Raw genomic sequence first — 25573 nt, forward strand, 5'->3', positions numbered from 1 at the left:
CACTAACACGTCTCATCACTTGCGCCAAAAAAGATGCCCCCAAATCCATAAAGCGCCTCTGAATGTTCATACGCCCCTTTCGCTCCCTTTGCTAATTCGTAAATAAGGAGGTATTTTTGTGCATTTCAATGTGCATCCCAAAATCACAAATGGGATGCGCTTTCCAATGTGCAAAAGTGAAAGATCTTCCACTGCGCCTGTTTGGGGTAGGCACAGAAGGTCCTCTCCACTAAAGGTTCATTTCTGAAACGTGTGTGCCTTTTCTTTGAAGTCGGAGAGCAGCAGTGTTAACTGTTGCTCTCCCACTTGTCCTCAAAGAAGAACAGAAATGAATTTTATTTTGGTTCTGCATTGTGCAGTGGCAGGAGGGCCTGTCACTCTGAAATACGCTCCAAGCACCCACATGGTTGCTGGGAGCCCATAATAGATTTAAAGGGGGCTGCAAAGTGCATCTGCAGCCACCCCTGAAATACACAAGTCATTTTTGAGAATCCGGTGACCTGCCCATTTCTGAAATGAGCGCAAACGAAAAAAGCATGTCCCCTTCATTTTTTTATTTGAAAAATAGGGGAGGAAGGATAGCTCACGGGCAAAGCGTTTGTCTTGAAAGCAAGACAAGGCGGCGCATCACATGTTCGAATCCTGATCCCGTGCTGAGAAACCACTTGCTGGTATTAAGCGCGTTATAAATGAACAATAAAAACAATTTCTGAATCCGCCCGAGTGTGTCTGTTCACTATAGCTAGCACAACCCTTCTGTGAGGAAAATATTGAGTACGTGTAATCCTGAAAGTTGAAATGCATACTGATACATTTAATGCCATGATTTTTCAGAAGATACCCAGAGGTCGAAGTGGGCGGGAGCGGTCAGAAGCAGTGCTCCCATACTTTTTATTTTTAGTTTCACAGTTCCTATACTTTTATTTTAAAAAGAAACCGTTCCAGAATGGTTTAGTTTTAAAGTAAAAGTGTAGGAAGAAGTTGAAGCTTGCACTTCAGTGCACTGTACTGCACATTCCCATAAATAGCAGGTGCGCTTGTTTGGGTGTTTGGATGGTGTGGGGGAGGGGGCAAAGGGTTGGGATTTGTGGGGAGCGAGCGTAGGCCAGCAGGGAACATAGTTCCACTACTTCTTTTCGTACACTTCGACCACTGAAGATACCTCATTGTGTTTAACACATTACAGAGATTTGCGTTCATATGCAAGTTCATAGTACCACATTCCAGCAAGGTAGACGCAGCCTTTCCAACGCTGAAAATAATAAAGCGTATATATACATTTTGTGATAGTAACACCTGCTACGCCACAAAACATTGTACCTCAATGGACAGCGCAAGCCGTTAAAAGAAACATTGTATCAGTATGATGCAGGTCTAGAGCTTGATTACTCCAAATGAAGGTTGTAAAAATGAGCAGCCACCCCAATAAAGAACATAAAGTGTTAGTTGGGAAAGGTGATTAGGTACTAAATTAAAGAACGTGGAACCAAAGTGTTGAGCTCATAAAATGGATTTGCCAGCGGACTGTACAGTGATCCTGGACAAATCATCTTATCTCACTGTATATTAGCCTTACATGAGAAGACTTGCCTTCACACATACTGGCACCATTGTTCAGCCCATTGTCTGATCTTTCTTGTTTATGTAGGCCCTTGGAGTGAAGGGTTTATATACAGAAATTAGCTGAGCAAATGTCACCAGCCTCTAGTGAAAATATGTTCAGGTGTGCTTATTTAGCACAAGAGAAATGTTGTTTTCTTAGACAATTTCAAAGGTACTTCTGCACATCACAACAGTCAAGAATTCTGTTTGTTGCATGCATTTAAAGCTTTAAAATACAACGGAAAACCCAAGATCAAATCTTTGAAACTTTAAAGATCACACCAATTGATATTCCAGCATTTGTATACTGTTAATGACTCCAATCAAGCAATCCCACTAAGTCAGTGCCTGGTCTGGGATGCCCAAGGGAAGCCCTTATTTATATATGTTTATGTCCAGTTCGGGTACTCTGGATGACCACCCTTATATAACACCCCTCTCTTAGAATCCCCCTGACCCCACTGAGCAAAGAAGTATGTTTGTTTTGCACATTTAAAAGGTTTATTTGCGAATTAAACTATATATATATATATATATATCGCACTTTTATAATAAATTAATATTTTATATCACACTTAGACATATGATAGTGAGTGATCAACAATGGATGATGTGATGCTAGCGCACTGGTTTAATTACTTAGGAGTAGAATAGAGGATAGGGTAGCTGAGAATGCTTTATATGGTACAAGGAAATGCAAGGTGGAAAAGAAGCAACACAGGAATAAACTTGATATGATTTCAGCAAAACATAATATAATCACTTTTCCCCTTTTGGCAATTCACCCCCCCTCTATACAATGTGAGGAGGTGGAAGTAACACGCACAGTCTTCAGGAGTACAATCACAGTACAATACGAATTCAGTTCCGCCCTAGCAAGCTGAGAGCAACATGGATGATTTTAACACAGGCAAAGTACTTGAAAGTTGGTATGCAAAGAAGGGAAAAATATGCTAAAAATTATTTTAATTCCCTCTAGAGGTTCAGGGTGAGTGATAGCTACTTTAAATTAGTTCAGGATCACTTTAGCAATGCTCTATGAATGATTGTCAGGTTGTCAGGTTGTCAGGTTGCAAACGAATTTCAGCAAAGGAAAGCAAGGAGCTGCTATTTTGACACGTGAAGAAATTTTAGCCAAATCGCAAATCGCAGCAAAAAATATAACGAATAAATGTTCAGGGTTCGTTGGAAAGCCCAGAATCTTAGCTTTAAAATGAAAGTTAAATTGTGTTCCTAGGACAAACGGTTCCGGAGATACGGACGATTTTGGTGAAGGTAGATTTTCAGAAATTAAATTTTAAAGTTTCAGAATAACAGATGACAGTTTTGCAGCTTTGAATCAAAAGAAGGGACACGATTTCTATGATGCAGTCTCAATAGGTTAAAATAGTTTGAATTAGATTATTTTAAACTAAGAGATTGGGTTTTGCACAGTCCTGGCTGAGTACTCAAACTATATGTTGGACAGGAATGCGACTTCGTCACGGATCGGGTCAGGATTGGCTGCGGTTCTCTCGCCACTGGGTACTGGTTCCCTGGTTCCGGATCTCTGGTTCTGGTCTGGTCTGGTCTCTGGTTCTGCTCACAGCGATCTGGGTCAGCTCTCAGGGATCTGGGTCTGGTCTCTCTGGTCTCTGGAGATTGATGGATTTGAAGTCTGGATCTCTGGATGTGAAGTCATCTGTCAGCGTGCTCCATAAGGAAATGGAAATTGAACGTCCCTACCTGGTTTCCAGTGGCTCTTTTTATGTGTTTTGAAAATGGATGGGTCGGCTAATTCTGCATGCCCAACCCTCTCAAGATTTGATAGGTCAAAGGATTCTTTGGTCCCTGATTTGAGAAAGGTTAGTGTGTCAGAGTGATGTCAGCCATTGACGATCTATTGAAGAAACGCCCCTTTGCTTTTACCTTAGAAATCATTTTCCTAACTACACATATTTGCCAGATACACAGTTGTTTGACATAACATGTACATATTACAGATTACTTATGGTCCATGCTTGTTCAACTCTGATCTTCCTAAGAGCTTGCATTCAAAAATGACAACTTATTTTCATTTTTAGTTGATTTACCAATATCGGACGTTTACCAAAAATGGCACACATGTACACCGCCTTTCTACCCATATTCCATAAAATTTTCGTTTTTCTAGCGTGAACCGTGTGTCTGCAATCTCCATAATTCGTGGGGTTTTGCCTCAGAACATCGTACGGAATTGAGTTTAGACTCAAATTGTAGGAACAATTTCCATTTTAAGGATCTCCAAATTGTACATTCCTGTCATCTGGTTACAATTAGTTATCAGTGTTTTTATAAAACATATATTTGCCTTCAATTCAATTCACTTCAGTGTTTGGGTCTTCCCCCAGAAACTTGGGAGTCAGGGATCACATGTCTCTTCTGCCAGGCAGAGCTCTGTTTACAGTCCACACCCAAATTAACATACCCCATTCAATTGCAAGAGTCTATTGTGTCGGCTGAGGTCCGCAGGCCAGGGGGCCACTCTGCATTTGGTTAGCATGTCCATGTGATCTCCTGACTTCTTGTGTGGAGTTCTGAGGTGAGAGGGTTTCCCAGCCTCTTAGACTGTTAATTGAATCAGCATGTCTTCTGTGAAGTGCAGGTGTTCATGAATGTTGACTAACCAAAAGGCTTTGAAGTTTCCAGCTGGCTCAGGATCCTTTGGCAACTCCTGAAGTACAGTTCTACTGTCAGAGTTTAGACCGCTAGCGCCGGCATGTGTCCAAATCTGGTACTGCACCCATTTGTTTTAGGAGTTGTCTTGAATTTGACAGGAGGATTTTGCTTGACAGCTCTAATCCTTGCTGCCATTGTTTTGATGGGCATCCTTACAGTAGAGTGGTGATGTGGAACCCCCCACAAGAAGGTTGAATCTTTAGAGTGGTCTTGTGCCCATGATTTTAGCAACTTGTTGACATCAATAAAAATGGATTTTGAACACATTGAAATGGACATTTTGAGCTCGCACTTCAGAGAAACAGCAGTGATATCAAGGCGCTTTTGATCTAACAGGCACTGCTATTTTTCCTTTGGCACCACCTTTCACCCCTGGCGCTTCCGGTCCATCACGCTTGCACTGGTGGGTGGCAGGTTAGGCGACCATTTTGGTGTGCGCAAAACTGCGCGGTTCTCCTGGTTCTGGGATAGAATGATGGGCGGCGACAGCTCAATCCCCACATCTACCCAGTCTATTGATTTAGTTTTGTTCTGGGATAGAATGATGGGCGGCGACAGCTCATCCCCACATCTACCCAGTCTATTGATTTAGTTTTGTTCTGGGATAGAATGATGGGCGGCGACAGCTCATCCCCAAATCTACCCAGTCTATTGATTTAGTTTTTGTTGTCGCCTAATAATTCAACATGGGTCAAAACCCTTGACAATGCTTACCTTGATGATGGAGCTGAAATCATTCTCCTCTTGTATAAAATGCTTCTATAAAGTTTTGTTTTGAAATATTGTAAAGTCAGGTTATTATGTGATTTGTGTACTTTCCAATTTAGTTCTACAAAAACAGGGTATTAGTTTAGTTCATGACAGTCAAATGAAAATAATTGTACTTTGCCCTCTGAAAAGAACTGGGAAACAATGTGTCAAGTGCAGAAATTGCAGATCGGTTCAAAGCCCAGCTTCACCTCATAACCAGCATGTGTGATCCTCAGCAATTTCTTTAATTGTGTGGCGCATGTAAGAGGATTCAATTCAACACTACAGCTAAGTCAATGCCTAGTCTATAATACTGAATGAAAACCCTTATTGATATATCTTTATGTCCAGTTCATGCGTTCTGGATGACTACCCCTATATAACACCCCTCTCTTGGAATCCCCCTGACCCCACTGAGCCAAGAAGTAGTTCTGTTTTGCAAGTTTAAAAGGTTTATTTGATAATTTAAAATATATATATATCACACTTTATAATAAATTAATAATTGAATAGCACACTTAATCTGATATGATAAAGATCAACAACGGAGAATCTGGCACTAGCACACTTCTTATAATCACTAATGAGTTGACATGAAATGGATAAGGTAGCACACTGGTAAATAGGAACAAAAGTATAATGTGGTAGAGGATGCTTTATGTAAGCTCAGGTGGATGCAATATTCAATGAATGCAGTACAGAAAATACTCAATATGATTTCAACCAAACAATGTAATCACTTTTCTCTGGCAATCCCCTCCCCCCCTTGATGCAAGGCAAGGAAATGGAAGGAAAACACACAGTTCTCAGAAATGCAATCAATGTAAATCAGTTCACCCCAGCAAGCTTACACTACAGAAAACAGATAGGAGTTTTGAAAACACAGGCCCAAATGCTTTGATATGTGCTAGCAATGGATGAGAAATATGTTGGAAATGCTTTTAATTCCCTTTCAGAGGTTCAGGGTGATTGGTATCTACTCTCTATGAATTCAGGATCACCTTAACAATGCTTTAGTAGTAACTAGCAGGTAAACGAAGTTTTTGGCAAGGAAAAGCAAAACTGCTGTCTTTTTACACGTGAAGAAATTTGCAAATCGCGGCAAAATTCGCGCGTGCGTTTTCCGCAATTGCGGTAAAATTATAAGGGGTAGGAATGTGGTTCTTGGTGCGATTCAAAGCTAAGATTCTAAGCTTTCAAATAAAAGTTACTGCAAGTCTCTAGCACAAACGGTCGCGGAGATATGAGCGATTAAATAAAGGTCGTTTTTCAGATTTGAAATTTTAAAAGCTCAAAAAGACAAGTGCAGCTTGCAACTAGAAAATGACAAGTGACAGCTTTACAAATGACAGGTGACAGTTAGGAGGCAGTTCTACTTAGATTAAATAGATTGAATTATATTATTTTAACTAGGAGATTGGTTCTGCACAGTTTTCTAGGTACTCACACTATATTCTTGAGTGAAATGGGCCTCGCCATGGATCTGGTCGGGTTTTAAACTCGCCTCTGGTCTCTGCACTTCACAGTGATCTGGGTCAGCTCTCTCTGGTTCTCTGGTCTGGGTCTCTAGTTCTGGATAGATTGAAGTCTCTAGTTTGGCTCTCTGGAGGTTTGATGAATTTGAAGTCTGGATCTCTGGATGTTGTATGGTCCGGCAGAGTGCGTTGCAGCAAATGGAATTGACGGTCCCTATCTGTCCTGTCTGTCTGCTTTTATGTGTTTAGAATGTGGGTGTGTTCTAGCATCACTGACCCTACCTCTCTCTCAGCTTCTAATTGGTCAAACTTCCATTTATCATTTGATTGGCGAAGCTAAGTTGTGTCAGAGTGATGTCATTTTATGGCTTGCAGATAGGACACTCCTCTGTCAGATTGCACACATTCTATATTTGATAATAAAAGACATATTTCACAGTTACACATTTGCTTGAAATTACATATACATGGTGTGGCTGAATTTAGCCATGTCTCTGTCCAAATCTGCTGTTTCTAAGAGCTTGCATTCAGAAATGGCACATAATTGACTTTTTAACTGATTTTTCAATTTCTGACATTGACCCAACTTTACATACATGTGCGCAGGGAGTATGGACATTAACTGATGAAGTTTCAGATTTTTAACATGCATACATTTAGAGTAATATCCACTTTTCCGCTAACACCCCCCTGAACATACCACCGGTTCCTACCACGTCTTAAACTGTGGGCAGAAAAATCACAAGAATTATGGTATCAATTAAATTATTTTGACAAGTCCACATTGTGAGTTATTCATCTTTTTAAAGTTATGTTCTGGCTCCAAAGGGGTGTGGTTTCCCAGGTGTTACACCGCTCCCCGCACGAGCTGCGACTCTTCCTACTAAGACACGCCCCCCCACGTCTCTAGCCTCTCCCCATCCAGCACCCAAACACACACGTCCCGACAGGGGTACCTCATTACCTTATCTGGTGTCACGCTATGGGGCACGACGTGGCATGCTTGGCAGGACTGGGGTTTATCGCCCTTCATGTGTGTGGCAAACGAACTGGCGACTCCATCACAGATACGCACGAAGAACTGCGCGACCCAGCGCAGCCCGGAACACGTGACTCGTTGCCTAGCAACTCTCAACGCTTGGGTATACGTGTCACGTGATAATGGTCACGTGGTTCCTTTCTATGGTTAAAAGGAGCCCGGTTACGGGAAACGTTGCTTCACAGCTGTTCTCACTGGATCACGTGTTGCTAGCACTTCGTTTTCAAGTCTCCTTGTTTCGCCAGGCCCTGCTTTGTCTAACGGACTGCTCTGTGCCTAACCCTTGTCTGCTTTGTCTACCTTGGAACTGTGGATTATTGGTTGATGAACTATTTTGCCTACGGACTGCCTCGTGTCTCACCCCTCTCTGCCTTGGAATTTGGATCCATCAACGCCGACCTACGCTTTGCCTACGGACTGCCTTGTGTCTATCCCCTTGGACACACTTCTGCTACTCGCTACCTTTCTTGTTACGAAGACCCCGTCCTGGGTGGTCACCTGCCTGCCTCTGCCGCCACGTCTGTCCCCCCCTGGTAACGCTTGCCTCCGACTCCCTGGGACTACGCTCCAGCATACACAACGCTCCAGCATACACAGGTATATCGTGTCTTGGTTGTATTTATGAGATTTTGCATATTGAACAGTTACATAACCTTATACCTTCCTTTACAGCGCTCCAGGGGTTTTTCCGGTTGTTCCTGAGTCCTGGCTCCACGGACTACCTTCTTTGGTCCTAAGCATCACTCTGGCGGTATTCTTGTGGTTGTCAGTCTGATACTTGGGAACAGAGGGATAGCCCATACTCTGCACGACCAACAGCTGCGTAACACCAGGTCACATGGTATAGAAACCAGTCTTTCCAGTTTCTGCCAAGCCAGCTTGCTCTCACAGGCAGTGCCCCTCCCCTGTCCTTCAGGAGGAAGCTACATTTTACGACCGCTGTAATAAAACCTTTGCCTGAGTCAAGAGAGGGCTTATTGTTCAAGAGGAAGCCATTTATGATCCTCTCAATAAACCCTCTGCCTGGGTGAAGGGAGTTGCATTGTTCAGTCTCCTGCAGAGCACAGGTAATTCAATTATCAGATAGATGGCATATCCTTAGTGTTGCCAGCAAAAGGCAGATAGCCTGGGAACACAGCTGTGACTCAAGTTTCACTCCTGATGGGGGTAGTTGCCAGGCAAATTGGAATCTCTTTAAGCTGTCATTTCTGTTCCCCAGTTTCTGCATTCAAATAAAACTAAACATTTTCACATATGCAGCTAGAAGGCTGATTCTAAGTTTAAAACTATGACATTTAAACAATTGCAACCTATGTGACACTCAAAAGTAGGTCACTCAGTCAATTTAAACATTTATATTTTTTTTTAGTGTCTTTCAGTCCAAATTTACTTAAACTGCTGAAATCCACAGCGCAGCCAGTCTTGTTATAAACCTTCAAGTCACTTCAGAATATAACTTTACATTGGATCCACCTCTCAGTAAGTCTTTCTTTGGCCTGTTCTGGGTTCATTTATTCAGTTTTCTACAACAAAAGTAAAATCTGGTGGTTTTAAAACGCCGGCTTTTGGATAGTGGTGAGTACTGGTACTGCACCCATTTTTGGGATTTAAGAAATGAATTCCCCACCATTCTAGGTTGCATTTGGCAATCAGCATTGCCATTCCCAATGGTTTCAGACTACTGTGCGGGTAGTCCAATGGTGGTTTTAAAGCGCTTTGAAGCTAACCGGCGCTACTGTTTTTCCTTTGGCAACCCATTTCCCTCATGGCAACCCGGCCTTTCATTCTCGCACTGGTGGGTGGCAAGTGAGGCAACCATTTCGGTGTGCGCACAAACTGCGCAGCTTTCCTGGATTTCGGCGCACATGTGGGTTTTCCGCCATCTTGAATTTTCTAAGCCCACAGCACCAAATGTTGTGGCATGATAGCTTAAACGTGGGTCAGGACACCCAACAAGCCCCCCCACGCGACTGCACTTTGAATTTGAGTCGATGGGGAGTCGCGTGCCCAAGGGTTTTGACCCACGCACCGGTCTGTCCGCATAATCTTCTTCCTCTTCTGTAGATGGCATAGTTCAGCATCTTCTTCTCCATCCGGTACTGATCGATCAGTTCTCCTCGCCGGTCCTGATGGGAATATTGGGCGGTCCACTGGGCCCATTGGATCTTCGTTCCCGGTCTCCGGATCGTCCTCCTTGGCCAGTCTCAAGGTCTTCTTTCTCCTAGGACGACAAAGGAAGAGCGGCAATACCTACTCATAGACGTTTTTCCACCACTGTTGAGATAGTGGGGCAGCATATGCATTTCATCATAACGAAACATTACATTCTTATTTTGATAAAAAACAGTATAACTAAGAGACAGTTTCATGCAAATCACAATATTTTAGAGACTAGATGTGGTATGTTTTATGATTGGAACAGAATTAGTCTGAGACAGTACCCGCTAGGATTCCAGAGGATTCCTCCAGTTGTTGCAGAGTGTGCCTGGGATGGCAACATTTCAACTGGTTTATGTGGACCCACTTGTCTTCCCCCTCTGCCAAAGGACCTTTGGGGATGTGGATTTTGTAGGCCACAGGGGAGATCTTGTCGATGATCTCAAAGGGTCCCTTCCATGTAGGCAAAAATTCATTAATCAATGTAAACTCCACTTTTTGTGCAGACCCTTGGCTTTCCCTGATTCAGTCACAAAGGCCGCATTCCTTCTTTCACATCTATCTGGGGTGGCGGCCACCTGGGCAAATCCAATGCTGTAAAACGACCATCCCGCTCTGTATGATTTCGACCTCCTCACAACGGAAATGGCCAAGGTCTTTAATACACATCATAAAGCCCAATCACGGGACCTTGAACTCCTAGACCTAACACAGGGTAAGCTATCGTTAATAGAATACATAGCTCGGTATAACCAGCTCACCGCCGAGACTTCCTGGCCGGAGGAGAAAAAGGCGATTGTGTTCTACCGTGGCTTATGTAACACCATGAAAGATGCGCTTTCAGTGATTCCTGCCCTTCCCTCGGTATTTCCAGACCTGGTGGATCTCGCTTTACAGATAGATGCAAGGAGGTCCGAGAGAAGGACAGAAACAACATTCGCTAGCCAGTCCGGTCAGGTCTCTTCTACCACCCCTTCCGAACCCATGCAAATAGGAGGCATCCGAAGCCCGATAACGCCATCAGAACGCGAACGCCGGAGGGCGGATAACGCCTGCTTTTATTGCGGGCTAAACGGGCACTATGTAAGGGAATGCCCCCGACGCCCTAAGAACAAAAACCCGGGTTTTCCGAAGGCTCGCCCATGATACAGGGGGCACCGGCGAGCCTATCTTCAAGCACCTCTGAACCCGCCTTCGGCCCTGTCAGACCAGTGATAGTCCAGGCCCTCATGAAGCCCACTAGGGATGTCACACATATGGTCCATATAGTGATTGACTCTGGGGCCACTGGTTGTTTTATCGATATCGCCTTGGCCCATCGTCTCAACCTACCCCTGGTCAGAAAAGAACACCCAGAACCCATACATGCTGTTGACGGCAAGTCCTTGTCGTCCGGCCCCATTCAGTTTCAGACCGCACCCTTGGAAGTATTGATCCAGAGCACCCACAGGGAAACCTTGTCATTTGATCTTATTACCACGCCACAATTCGGTGTCATTTTGGGAATCCCCTGGTTGCGACAACACAACCCGTTGATTAACTGGGGGACAGGACAGGTCACGTTCGAGTCAGAGGTGTGTCAGCAATTTTGTCTTGTGGAGGGCGATACGCCCTCCTCTCCTGCCAATATCCTGGGCGTCATGACCGCTACTCGCATTACTGACGCAAACTCCGAGACTGGGCCTTCACATACTGTGGGGGCCGTCCTGGCTGACATCCCCATCGAATACCACGAATACCACATGGTATTTGATAAAGCCACGGCGGAGGGTCTCCCTCCACATAGACCATACGACTGCCCGATTGATTTGGTTACGGATGCGCCTATACCCAGGGGGAGGATCTACTCATTGTCCCAATCAGAGGAGCAGGCCCTCAATGAATACATCCAGCATGCATTGCAATTGGGTCACATTCGTCCATCAAGTTCCCCTGCTGCCAGCCCGATATTTTTTGTGCCGAAAAAGGAAGGCGATTTGCGTCCATGTGTGGACTACAGGAAACTGAATGCCGTTACCATTAAAAACAGGTACCCTCTCCCCCTCATCTCCACACTGCTGGACAGGTTAACCAGGGCTACCGTTTTTACCAAATTGGACCTAAGAGGGGCCTACAACCTGATCCGTATGCGACGTGGGGATGAGTGGAAGACGGCATTCTGCTCTCGGCAAGGGTTATTTGAGTACACCGTAATGCCCTTTGGGCTTTGCAACGCTCCCGCAACTTTCCAGCGATTTATCAATGACGTGTTCTCCGACGTCTTGGATACCTACGTAGTGGTATACCTGGACGATATATTGGTTTTTTCTCCCTCCTTAGAGGAACACATCGTTCATGTCAGAGAGGTCCTCTCTCGTCTTAAAGCAAACGCTCTGTTCGCCAAACCGGAGAAATGCATTTTTCATTCAAAGGAAGTGGAGTTCCTAGGCTTCCACATCTCCCCCGGAGGCTTGTCCATGAACCAGTCCAAGGTTCGTGCTGTCATGGAATGGCCGACTCCGACTAATGTTAAACAACTTCAATCCTTTCTTGGTTTCGCTAATTTCTACCGGCGGTTCATCGCCGGCTTCTCTTCCATCGTTTCTCCGCTGACCGCTCTGACCAGTCCTCTTGCCCCGTACTCTTGGACCCCCACGCAGCAAAGGGCGTTTGAGGCACTCAAATCCAGGTTTACTTCTGCCCCGGTCCTACAACACCCCGATTCCGACCTCCCCTACGTTCTGGAAGCGGATGCCTCTTCGTTTGCACTAGGTGCGGTGTTGTCCCAGCCATGTCCAGCCACGGGCCAGTTACATCCGGTGGCCTACCATTCTCGGAAGTTCTCAACAGCCGAAACTCACTACACGGTAACCGAGAAAGAGCTGCTGGCCATCAAGGACGCCCTCCAGACATGGAGACACCACCTCATGGGGGCAAAACACCAAACGGTGGTTTATACAGACCACAAAAACCTGCAAGACCTGGCCTCCCTGAAGTGCGTGAATAGTCGGCAGGTACGCTGGCACTTGTTTTTTGCTGCCTTCGATTTTATTGTGAAACACAGACCAGGCCTCACCAATGGCAAGGCTGACGCTTTGTCCCGATCTCCCGGTGGTGAGTCCTTAGTTTCGTTCCCAGACACTTTATTAGGGAAAGGCCATGTTGTCTGCTTATGTACGCCCTCGCCACTCATGCTCACTGCCATTAGAGAATGGGTTTCTCAACACCCCCATATGCTCACGGAATGGGACATCACTCTCCAGGATGGGCTCCCTTTCATTCAGGGCAAGCTATTCCTTCCTACATGCGATGCACGCAACCAGGCGCTGGCATGGTCGCATGATGCGGCCATTAACGGCCATCCCGGGCAACAACGCACCCTTGAATTGTTACAACGCTGGTGCTGGTGGCCATCCATGAGGAAGGACATAGAAAGTTATGTAAACACGTGTTCCATATGCGCACAATGTAAAACACGTAGAGGACGACCATTGGGGTTGCTCCTGCCATTACCCATACCTCCCAGGCCGTGGCACACCATTTCGATGGACCTCATTACTGATCTACCTCGCAGACAGGGTTACGATACCATCTGGGTTGTCGTTGACTCATACACCAAAATGGCCCGTTTTGTTCCCTGCACAGGCATTCCATCGGCCCCAACACTAGCTCGCCTGTTTTTCAAAACGGTTTTCTGTCTTTTCGGTTTACCACATGTAATCATATCAGACCGGGGATCCCAGTTCACGTCCTGCTTCTGGCGCGCTCTTACCAGGCTTCTGAAGATCGATGCACACTTCTCTTCGGCGTACCACCCTGAAAGCGATGGGCAGACGGAGAGGGTTAACCAAGCTCTAGAACAGTACCTGCGCTGTCTGTCCCTCCAGTACCAGGACTCTTGGTTCAAGCTGCTCTATCTGGCTGAGTTCGCATACAATAATTCCCGTCATTCGGCCACTGGGTTCTCCCCTTTCTACTCTCTGTACGGGCAGCATCCTCGCGCCCTACCGCTCCCTGACTTCTCCTCGGCCACTCCCGCTGCTAACGCCTGCGTGCGTGATTTAGCGGGGGTCCATGCACATACTCTGGTCCACCTCCGCGAGGCTCAGGCGGTGATGAAGGCCAAGGCGGACCGTAGGCGGGCTGAGGCGCCGGTGTATCATGTGGGCGATCGGGTATGGTTGTCGACCAGACACCTGCGAATCCCTGGTTGTCGCAAGTTGTTGCCCCGCTTTGTGGGCCCCTATCGGATCGCCGGTATACTTAATCCCGTGGCCCTACGCCTGACTGTACCGCGTGCTTGGCGGATCCACCCGGTTTTCCACATCTCCCTCCTCAAACCGTTCCTTGCTTCCACTCGCATCCTTGTTCCTCCCGCCCCAGTTTCTGTGTCTTCCCAGGACGTTTTTGAGGTCAGTGCCATCCTCGGATCCCGCTTCCATAGAGGCCGTCTACAGTACCTGGTGGACTGGCTGGGTTATGGTCCCGAAGACCGGTCCTGGGTTCCCTCCCATGACGTCCAGGCCCCTCTTCTGGTGGCGCAGTTCCATAAGGATAACCCGACTTGCCCACGGGGTCGTGGGTCGTTGCGGGGGGAGTCTGTTACACCGCTCCCCGCACGAGCTGCGACTCTTCCTACTAAGACACGCCCCCCCACGTCTCTAGCCTCTCCCCATCCAGCACCCAAACACACACGTCCCGACAGGGGTACCTCATTACCTTATCTGGTGTCACGCTATGGGGCACGACGTGGCATGCTTGGCAGGACTGGGGTTTATCGCCCTTCATGTGTGTGGCAAACGAACTGGCGACTCCATCACAGATACGCACGAAGAACTGCGCGACCCAGCGCAGCCCGGAACACGTGACTCGTTGCCTAGCAACTCTCAACGCTTGGGTATACGTGTCACGTGATAATGGTCACGTGGTTCCTTTCTATGGTTAAAAGGAGCCCGGTTACGGGAAACGTTGCTTCACAGCTGTTCTCACTGGATCACGTGTTGCTAGCACTTCGTTTTCAAGTCTCCTTGTTTCGCCAGGCCCCTGCTTTGTCTAACGGACTGCTCTGTGCCTAACCCTTGTCTGCTTTGTCTACCTTGGAACTGTGGATTATTGGTTGATGAACTATTTTGCCTACGGACTGCCTCGTGTCTCACCCCTCTCTGCCTTGGAATTTGAATCCATCAACGCCGACCTACGCTTTGCCTACGGACTGCCTTGTGTCTATCCCCTTGGACACACTTCTGCTACTCGCTACCTTTCTTGTTACGAAGACCCCGTCCTGGGTGGTCACCTGCCTGCCTCTGCCGCCACGTCTGTCCCCCCCTGGTAACGCTTGCCTCCGACTCCCTGGGACTACGCTCCAGCATACACAACGCTCCAGCATACACAGGTATATCGTGTCTTGGTTGTATTTACGAGATTTTGCATATTGAACAGTTACATAACCTTATACCTTCCTTTACAGCGCTCCAGGGGTTTTTCCGGTTGTTCCTGAGTCCTGGCTCCACGGACTACCTTCTTTGGTCCTAAGCATCACTCTGGCGGTATTCTTGTGGTTGTCAGTCTGATACTTGGGAACAGAGGGATAGCCCATACTCTGCACGACCAACAGCTGCGTAACACCAGGTCACATGGTATAGAAACCAGTCTTTCCAGTTTCTGCCAAGCCAGCTTGCTCTCACAGGCAGTGCCCCTCCCCTGTCCTTCAGGAGGAAGCTACATTTTACGACCGCTGTAATAAAACCTTTGCCTGAGTCAAGAGAGGGCTTATTGTTCAAGAGGAAGCCATTTATGATCCTCTCAATAAACCCTCTGCCTGGGTGAAGGGAGTTGCATTGTTCAGTCTCCTGCAGAGCACAGGTAATTCAATTATCAGATAGATGGCATATCCTTAGTGTTGCCAGCAAAAGGCAGATAGCCTGGGAACACAGCTGTGACTCAAGTTTCACTCCTGATGGGGGTAGTTGCCAGGCAAATTGGAATCTCTTTAAGCTGTCATTTCTGTTCCCCAGTTTCTGCATTCAAATAAAACTAAACATTTTCACATATGCAGCTAGAAGGCTGATTCTAAGTTTAAAACTATGACATTTAAACAATTGCAACCTATTTGACACTCAAAAGTAGGTCACTCAGTCAATTTAAACATTTATATTTTTTTTTAGTGTCTTTCAGTCCAAATTTACTTAAACTGCTGAAATCCACAGCGCAGCCAGTCTTGTTATAAACCTTCAAGTCACTTCAGAATATAACTTTACATTGGATCCACCTCTCAGTAAGTCTTTCTTTGGCCTGTTTTGGGTTCATTTATTCAGTTTTCTACAACAAAAGTAAAATCTGGTGGTTTTAAAACGCCGGCTTTTGGATAGTGGTGAGTACTGGTACTGCACCCATTTTTGGGATTTAAGAAATGAATTCCCCACCATTCTAGGTTGCATTTGGCAATCAGCATTGCCATTCCCAATGGTTTCAGACTACTGTGCGGGTAGTCCAATGGTGGTTTTAAAGCGCTTTGAAGCTAACCGGCGCTACTGTTTTTCCTTTGGCAACCCATTTCCCTCATGGCAACCCGGCCTTTCATTCTCGCACTGGTGGGTGGCAAGTGAGGCAACCATTTCGGTGTGCGCACAAACTGCGCAGCTTTCCTGGATTTCGGCGCACATGTGGGTTTTCCGCCATCTTGAATTTTCTAAGCCCACAGCACCAAATGTTGTGGCATGATAGCTTAAACGTGGGTCAGGACACCCAACAAGCCCCCCCACGCGACTGCACTTTGAATTTGAGTCGATGGGGAGTCGCGTGCCCAAGGGTTTTGACCCACGCACCGGTCTGTCCGCATAATCTTCTTCCTCTTCTGTAGATGGCATAGTTCAGCATCTTCTTCTCCATCCGGTACTGATCGATCAGTTCTCCTCGCCGGTCCTGATGGGAATATTGGGCGGTCCACTGGGCCCATTGGATCTTCGTTCCCGGTCTCCGGATCGTCCTCCTTGGCCAGTCTCAAGGTCTTCTTTCTCCTAGGACGACAAAGGAAGAGCGGCAATACCTACTCATAGACGTTTTTCCACCACTGTTGAGATAGTGGGGCAGCATATGCATTTAATCATAACGAAACATTACATTCTTATTTTGATAAAAAACAGTATAACTAAGAGACAGTTTCATGCAAATCACAATATTTTAGAGACTAGATGTGGTATGTTTTATGATTGGAACAGAATTAGTCTGAGACAGTACCCGCTAGGATTCCAGAGGATTCCTCCAGTTGTTGCAGAGTGTGCCTGGGATGGCAACATTTCAACTGGTTTATGTGGACCCACTTGTCTTCCCCCTCTGCCAAAGGACCTTTGGGGATGTGGATTTTGTAGGCCACAGGGGAGATCTTGTCGATGATCTCAAAGGGTCCCTTCCATGTAGGCAAAAATTTGCGCTGCTTGGCCTGGTTCCTTTGGACGTTGTATAGATAGACCCGGTCCCCCACCTGATATTCCTTCCTGGAAGTTTTCAGGTCATAGTGGGTCTTCATGCTATCAGCCGATCTTTCTAGATTCCGCTGAGCATAAGCAAAAGCATGTTGAAGGTGTTTCCTTAAATTCTCCACATACTCATGAGTTGTGGAGGCATTTATCAGTGTCTGCTCTTGGGTCCTATAGAGCAAATGCTGAGGAAGCACCATCTTGCGCCCAGTCATCAACTCAAATGGTGACATTTTGGTTGCAGATGAAGGGGTAGATCTGATAGCCATTAGGACCAGAGGTAATCGGATATCCCAACTTGGCCCAGAATCTGCCACAAACTTCTTTAATATGCTCACAATTGTCCGGTTATATCTCTCTACTGCCCCAGAAGAAGCTGGTCTATAAGCAATATGCAGCTTTCTCTTGACCCCCAGTATCTCCCACATCTTTGTCATTACTTCACTGGTGAAGTGGCTACCTCTGTCTGACTCAATCCTTTGAGGTAGACCAAAACGGGAAAAGATGTGGTTAATCATCAAGGCAGCTGCCGTTTCTGCCTTGCAGTTTGGGGCTGGGAGACATTCCACCCACTTGGTAAACAAGCATGTCACAGTCAACATGTACTTATTCCATCTAGCCGAGCGAATCACAGGGCCTACAAAGTCGATTTGTAAATCCGACCATGGCAGTGTCATTCCCCTCTTTTGTAAAGGCGCCCGGTGCGTAAGGGATGTCGGCTGAAATTGTGCACACACAAGACAACCCTTCAAATATTGGTTGAGGTCCTGGCCCATGTGTGGCCAGTATGCAACCTCTCTTAAGATTTCCAATGTTGTGTGAAACCCCCTATGACCGGCGGTGGCTGCATCATGGGCGTGACTTAACATCAGGCTTCGGAATGAGGTAGGAACCACCCACTGGTCGTGGCCAGCTTTGGATTTCCTTACCAACAAACCGTCTTGGATCCGGAACATTTTTGGACATTTCATCAACACTCTTAGGTCCTCTTTCCCAATGTAATCGGTATCCGTCAGGGGAAAGTTCTCAGGGTCCTCAAGGTGCTGGTAAAATTTACCAATTATTGGATCCCCCTTCTGAGCAGTAATCAAATCAGCATCAGGGGTCTCCTTACTCCATTGTGCAATTGAAAGGTCATTGTGAGCATTTGTCTGGGACCTAGTGATGGCAGTGACCTGGATTTCCCCCAACAGGGACTCAATCTCAATTAGATCCCCTTGGATGGCTCCGGTTTTGGCCAGCTGATCAGCTAAGTCATTTCCAGTTTTGTCTGGTCCCTCTACTTTGGAATGACCCTTAATCTTCTTCCAATAGATGGTCATCCGATTCGATGTGACCAGATCATCAATGTTTTGGATCAACTTCCCATGTTTCAAGGGTTTGTTGTTAGCACATAACATGCCTCTGGTTTTCCAATTAACCAGGTGCTCCACGAACCCGTTCCGTACATAATCCGAATCTGTGATTATGACCAGTTCGTGGAGTTGATGCTGGACAGCAGTGAGGATGGCCTGATGCACAGCCATCAATTCTGCCACCTGACTACTTCGGGGACCAATTTTGTATCCAGCGGAGGGTTCTGGGGACTCATTCACCCATGCATTCCCTACGCCAGCCACCAGTTCTTTCTCCCCGTTGTTGTCAACATGGTAAGAGCATCCATCCACATAGACAGTGGGCATTCCCTCACACTTGTCCTCTTCAAAGACTTTGTGTGGGGAATTAAGGTATGCCTCCGTGTTGTCCTTTATTTTTAGACTTTCGTCCTCGAGACAGTTTTCTCTGGCACAATCATGCAAGTCAGCCAGACCTTGCGCGAGGGGACTCCTCTTGTTTTGGCCATATCGGACCTCCACAGGAAAGCCTTGCATTGACAGAATCCAGGAAGTAATTCGGGAATTACTCACATTTCCGGCCCGGATTCTGTCACTTTGGAGATATTGCAGAGGCTGGTGTGGAGTCTCCACTATGATGTGTTCCCCCTGGATAAACGGGCGGTAATTCTTCAATGCCCACACCGTTGCCAGGAGTGCCTTCTCACAATCGTTGAATTTTTCCTCCACAGAGGATAAAGTTTTGCTCGCATAGGAGATTACTTTATTGACCTTGTCATGCTTTTGGTATAATACGGCCGTCAAGCACGTATTAGAGAACCCTGTCTCCAGGAAGAACTCCTTGTTTCTGAAAGGGTAAGCTAGGCAAGGCGCTTGTGAGAGGCTTCTTTTGAGTTGTTTTACCGCCTCGGCTTGTTCTGGACCCCATTCCCACTTGACCCCCCCCTTCAGGAGATGAATCAGGGGTCTGGTGATCTCTGCGTAGCCCTCAATGAACTTTCTGCTGTAATTAGTCAGTCCAAGGAGGCTCCTTAGTTCCCGCAGAGTTGTGGGGTCTTTCAGTTTCTGAAGTGCTTCCACTTTCTTTTCCTGGGGACAAAGACCCTGAGGAGTAATCTCATGCCCCAAGAAGTTAACACGGGTTTTACACCACTGTGCTTTCTGAAAGGAAAGTTTTGCTCCGGCGGCCCTCAACTGTGTCAGAACATAACGGATCTCCGCTATGTGTTCCTCAACAGTTGAGCTTTTGATGAGGACATCATCTACATAAGCCAGGTTACCCCTCGCACCCAGGTCGGGCATGGCCTTATGTAGGAAAATATTGAACTCATTACCGGAGTTAAGGTATCCGAAGGGAGTCTGGGTCCATGTGTATTGCTGGCCCCCAAAGGTAAAAGCCAGTTTGTATTGGTCCTCCCTGCTGACAGGCACGGTCCAGTATCCATTGGTCAGGTCTATTGCAGTGAATACCTGTGACCCCTGAATCTGGGCCAGCCCTTGGTCAATGTAGGGCAGAGGCCATCGGGAAGTATGGACCCGTTTGTTGAGCTCCCTGAGGTCGGCGCAGAGTCTCCACTGGCCGTTTGGCTTCAATATTCCCAGCACCGGATTATTGAAGGTGCTGTGGACTGGGCGGATTATTCCCCGGGACTCAAGGTTCTTAATTATTTCAGTAAGGGACTCCATGGATGCGAGAGGCAAGCGATATTGCTTCACAAACACAGGAGTCATGCCAGGGTCCGTGGGGATTGTTGTTGTGTGGATGTCAGTGCGACCACAGTCATATGAGTCTACCGCAAAGAGATCTTGGAAATCCAAGAAAACTTGTTTCAACTTTTGCTTTTGTTCCAGAGTCACACAGGCGTCAGCTAGGTTGACTCTCTCTTCCACCATCTGCCTGAAGCCTGGAAAGACTTCTGGTTTGGCTATCTCCGCGGCCTCCTCCAGCTGGGTGGAGAAGTCCCTGGTCAGAGTGCTGATTTGGACCGGAGGCTTCAGGTGGGAAAGGCAGCCCTCATGTACCTGGAAAATCACCTCATCCCTCCTGAAGTCACACGTCACATCTTCCTTACCATAGGGGCAGGAAGTGTACACCAGGAAGTTCCCCCCATGCCGGGTAAAAATCCTGTCTGGTGTTGTATTGTCATCACTGTCACTGTCAAAACAGTCCTTGGGGATTGGTCCTAACAGTTCATTTCTAAGATCAATGGAGAAATGTCGGTCATCAACCGCCATTCCAATAATGGTGCCTGCGGTTAGAGTAATACTCTTTAAGTCGCTGTTATCCACCTCTATTGGAATGGTGTCATGTTCTATGTTGACTAATGGTGTTGGGTTTACCCCCAACCCTTGCTGTTGGAGAGAAGCATTTAGATGTATGTAAGCATCAGGGTTTTTCAACTCTTGTCCCCTTTTAACTTTCACTTCCAGGGAGAATTGTCGGGTCCTTTCTGGGATGGTGACTTCCTCTTTAACCTGAATTTCAATTGCATACGGTAGCAATTGAGCTGACCTAAATGCTTTTTCTGGATCATCAAAGCCCATGGGATTATCCGCTAATCGGGACCAAGCTTTGAAGTTTATTAGGTCCAAACTAATGGCAAAGCGATTGAGAATGTCACTGCCTAAGTAAAAGGCGGCAGGGACGTCTCGCACGACCCAACAATTGTGGACTATGCTCTTGTTGCCAATGGAGATTTTGAGCATACACCTGCTTGGCAGGAGATGTTTGGAATTAGGCGCTTCCAGGTCCATTTCCCATTTGTCTATCAGTTTGAAGGTGGGAATGGCTGGATCTTTTGGGAGTTGGCGAAACATGGCTTCGCTGATGAAGCTCTTACCGTTGTTCACACACACTCGAGCGAGAACAGAGTCCTTCCCATCATTTAACTGAACAGGGATGAACAACTGCTCTCCAATTTGCTGAATATCAGCCAGGCTCTGAGCTGATTTCACATCTTTCTGGACTATTGGAGTGGGAGTTTCTGGTTGTGGATTAGTATAGAATCTCAGAGTGTTTCCTTCCAGCGTGGAGTACCACTTTAGACTGGAAGGCAGGTTGATTTTCAGAAATAGAGAGGACCCCCCATCACCAGTCTGTTGTCCTACTGCTATTACTGTCACGTCTGGAATTTGGCTATTCTGGAAGTGAAATTCTACTTGGTCAGATTTTTGTTCAACCATGTGGCATGTGCCGTTTAAACTAACATGGTTGACACTCTGTTTTAATTTTATTGGTCGGCTAGTCTGGGTCCAGAGGACCTTGTTTACACAATCTATTAGGGGTGACAACCTTCTCAGGAGGTCATTCCCTAGTAAACAAGGGGTGCCCTCTGGGGTCACAACTATGACCGGGTGTTTCAACTTATGTCGCCCAATTTTAATGTCCAAATCTGCCGTCCCCTCGACGGGAATTTCCTTCCCGTCAAAGTTCTGGAGTTGCCCAGGAAGAGAGGTGAGAGGAATTTGGTAATTCTCTCCCCTTCCTGCATTCAGTTCGTCAAAGGCCCTTCTGGACAGAAGGGTAGCTTGAGATCCAGTGTCCACCAGTGCCGAGATTGTACCCTGCCCCTGTACTTGTACCGGGGCATAATAGCTTCCCTCCTTCTCCTCAAGGGGGCACAGATAATGTACATTTTTGGACAACTGGTGGGCCAATTTTCTGGTTTTGGACATCGCTAGCGAAGAGATTTGGGCAGAATCTTGTGGAGAGCCTTGGGAATCTGAAAGAAAAATTTGGCAACTGGAGATCAGAGCCATTGTGGGTTCCCCTGGCTCCGGTTCTGGGCCGCCCCCCCCTTTTTGGAGGCAGTCACCAGGATGGGTTTGAACCAGGGGATTTTCTTGCTGTTGGTTCTGGGATGAGATGGTGGGCGGCGGTAGCTCAGTCTCCACATCTCCCCAGTCTGGATTTGCATCCCTAGGGACCCATTTTTCTTTGGGAGGAGTTCCCCCCTCTCTGAAGGAGAAGATCCTTTTCCCAGGATCCTCTGAGGATCCCTCTCCCTCAAATTGGAAGATCTGTACCTCCTCCTCAAACTGAGTCTGTTTGGGTCTTTTTTTTCTCCTACCCCCCCTCTGCTCCTTAGGAGGCAGACTTTCAGGGGCAAGAGATTTTGTTTCCGGTTCCTGGGTTTCCAGGGGCTGTTTACAAGTGAGGAAGGAAGCTTCCTCCAAGGCTTTACACCCCCCTTCCCTTTGTGCCTCCTCCCTGGGAACCGGTGAGTTATCGGGGTGCTGCCCCCGTCATTGTTCTGGAGCACCAGGTCCAGAGTTGGGTGCGTTCTGCGCCGGCACGCCCATCTGAGGGTTCTGCTGAGCCCTCAGTATGTGACCCAGATCCCGCGCCATGTTTTGAACCTGGCGCTCTAACTGGGAAACCCGCTCAGGCTGATACGGGGCCCTGTTTTCTCCCCTGGGCTGCTCCCGGGAAGGGTAGCTGTCCCTCCTCTGGTAATACCCCGGGTTGGGAAGATTTGGGTACCCCTCCACCCTTGGCCTCCCCTCTCCGGGATTCAGTGGTCTGGGCTCAGGGAATTGGGGAAAGAAGGATGGATGGTTTTGGGGCTGAAAGTCGGGAGGATATCTGGGGAAAAAGTTCTGCCCAGGGTTTGGTAAATTTCTGCCCTCCTGTGGGAAGCTTGGAGGGAAGTTCCCTGGGTTAGGTGCTTGGCTGGATCCCCCCCCTTGGGCTGGAGGAGTCCACACATAACCCAGGATGGGTCGATTTCCCTTGTAACGGGGACTTACATAATCAGGAGAGCGAGGGACCCCATTTGTGGGGCTGCCTCCTTGGCTCCCGGTCTGTTTCTGACCCGAGGACCTCCTGGGCCTAGCATTATTAGGTGCAGGTAGGTTTTTAGGCCCCCCCATCTCCAAATCCAAAACGGGGGTGACCTTTACCTCTGCCACCTTGGCAGCAGCAGGGGTGCTGTTGGCTTTGGGGTTTTTCTGGGCATTACTTTTGCTATCTATCGGTTTCTGCACCTCATAGATCCGGGTAGCCTGTTCAATGACCCAATCTAAGGATCTTTTCTCGTGAAAATCCCTCACGAGCTGGGTCATGATGTATTTGGGCAAGGCATGGAAAAACGTATTTATGAACTCTCTACTATCTGTGCGCACCCTTCTTGTGGTCTGTGCAAAAGCACGCTTTAACTCCTGCACAAATTCTTGTGGGGCCTGATCCTCCCCACATTGCAAATTGTAGGCTGCCTTGCGAGCCTCTTGAGGATTTCTGTGAACAGAAAAATGTTTCAGGATGGCCGCCTTATATGTGGACCATCTTAAATGATTTTGGTCCTCCAGCCCCGCAAAGAAACTGGAGTATTCCGGGGAGAATGTCCACTTTACATATTGAATACAGCTTTGGCTGTCCTTCAAATGGAAAGTCTCCATCATTTGTTCAAACAACTCTAAGTGCTCCCAAACAGAATACTTAGCGTTCTTATGGTAAGGCGTGATGACGCTCCTGATCGCCTTAATCTGCTTTAAGGGGTCCTTAAGCAAGGCCCTTTTTGCCTTATTGGCCTTTTTGGTTCGGGTAACCCTTGTCCATTCATCCTCGGACTCAGAGGCACTGCTCCCAGAGGTTCCCGTCTGATCTTCCAGGTTTTCCCGGATTCTGCGAGCCTGGGAATGGCTGGCAGAATGTGGGGACCTGGTCTCCTGTGTCCTGCGCAGTTCAGAGGAGTCTTCAGATTCCTCCTTGCTGCCAGGATTTGATGGGTACCCCCTCCACTGACCTAACTGGGCAGAGGTTTTCAGGATGCCCTTAATGGGCCTACTCTCCTGGGGTTCCCCACTGAACTGTACTGTACTTGGGTGCCCATACCCGGATGCCCACCCCTCCATTCCTGAGTGGTACTGGCCTATGAGCCCCATACTTTTAGCTGGATAGTAATCTGCCATCCCTGTGGCCCTGTGCTCATGTGCACCAGGGGACATGGGGGTGGCAGAGTCCAGGGACTGAGAGGTATGAGGGCCTCTGGTACTAGGGCTCCTGAGGTTATGCTCTGGAGTTTCCATTTCCCAGCGAACCTCATCTCTATCTCCCCCTGCTCCCTGTTGCAATGCAAGAGCCTGCATTTGTGCCTTCAGTTCCTCTGTTAAGGCCTAACTCGACTCTATCAGTTTCTCCTGCATCGCTACCTGTTGCTGGAGCCTATCATTGTGTTGACAGAGGGCCTCATTCTCCCTCTGTGCTTCCTGGTTGGTCCTGGAGAACTGGGCCAGTCTTTGCTGCAGGAGGTTTACCTCCTGGGCAATGTCCCTATTGGCTTGCTCCTTTCTTGCTAGAGCATCTTCCACCCTTCTGGTGTGCTCTACCAAGTTCTGGTTTTCTTTTTGGAGATCACCCAGCCCCTGGAGGGCCAGGTGATTTTCTTCAATTTCCTTTTTTAAGTGGCAGACTTCCTGGCCTATGGCGTCTCTTTCCTGACTAAGAGCCTGCATTTGTGCCGCCAGGTCGTCCCTTTGCCGTTGAAGGGCACCAGCTTTTTGGCGCTCCTCATCAAACTCTGCCTGGGTATCCAGGTCTTTCAGAATCAGTTTATTGCTCTCCTCTTTCTCTCTGTCTAGTTGGATTTGCAGGGTGGCTACCTGCTCTGTGCATGCCCTGTTGAAATTGATCTGTTGCTCCAGTTTTTTCTGGTTCTGCAGTAAGGAGTCCAAACTGTCTTGGTGCTCCTTCTGCAGGGCCAGAAATCGGGTATCCTGGTCTGTCTTTTCCTGTTGTAGGATGCCCATATCCTCTTTTATTTTAATGATATATTGCCTACTATCATTTTCTGCCCCCTGGCTCCTCTGCAGCCTCTGCTCAGAAGAGTCCAGATCAGATTGGGCCTTCTGTAATGCCATCTGTTGCCTATTTGCCAGATTTTGGCTTTCAGCACATCTATCCTGCATGTCTCCCATATATAGGTACAGGTATGCTGCTATCCTGGCAATCTTATTGTGTTCCTCTTTGGCTTTAGGAGCCATATATAGTTCACTCAGGGCCACATGTAAGGGACCCTGATCTCTATATATATCTGACCCTGTTTCAGTGACCTGTTGTGTGATGGC

General features: G+C 47.3%; 1 protein-coding gene across 3 annotated transcripts in view; it reads right to left on the reverse strand.

Moving 5' to 3' along the window:
• LOC138452691 (leucine-rich repeat-containing protein 4B-like) overlaps positions 1-25573 on the reverse strand; it is a 1036288-nt gene that overhangs the window by 866456 nt on the left and 144259 nt on the right. The window lies entirely within an intron of this gene.

Source organism: Ambystoma mexicanum, chromosome 1p (genome assembly GCF_040938575.1).
Source record: "Ambystoma mexicanum isolate Mex_15411 chromosome 1p, UKY_AmexF1_1, whole genome shotgun sequence".
Lineage (NCBI taxonomy): Eukaryota > Metazoa > Chordata > Amphibia > Caudata > Ambystomatidae > Ambystoma > Ambystoma mexicanum.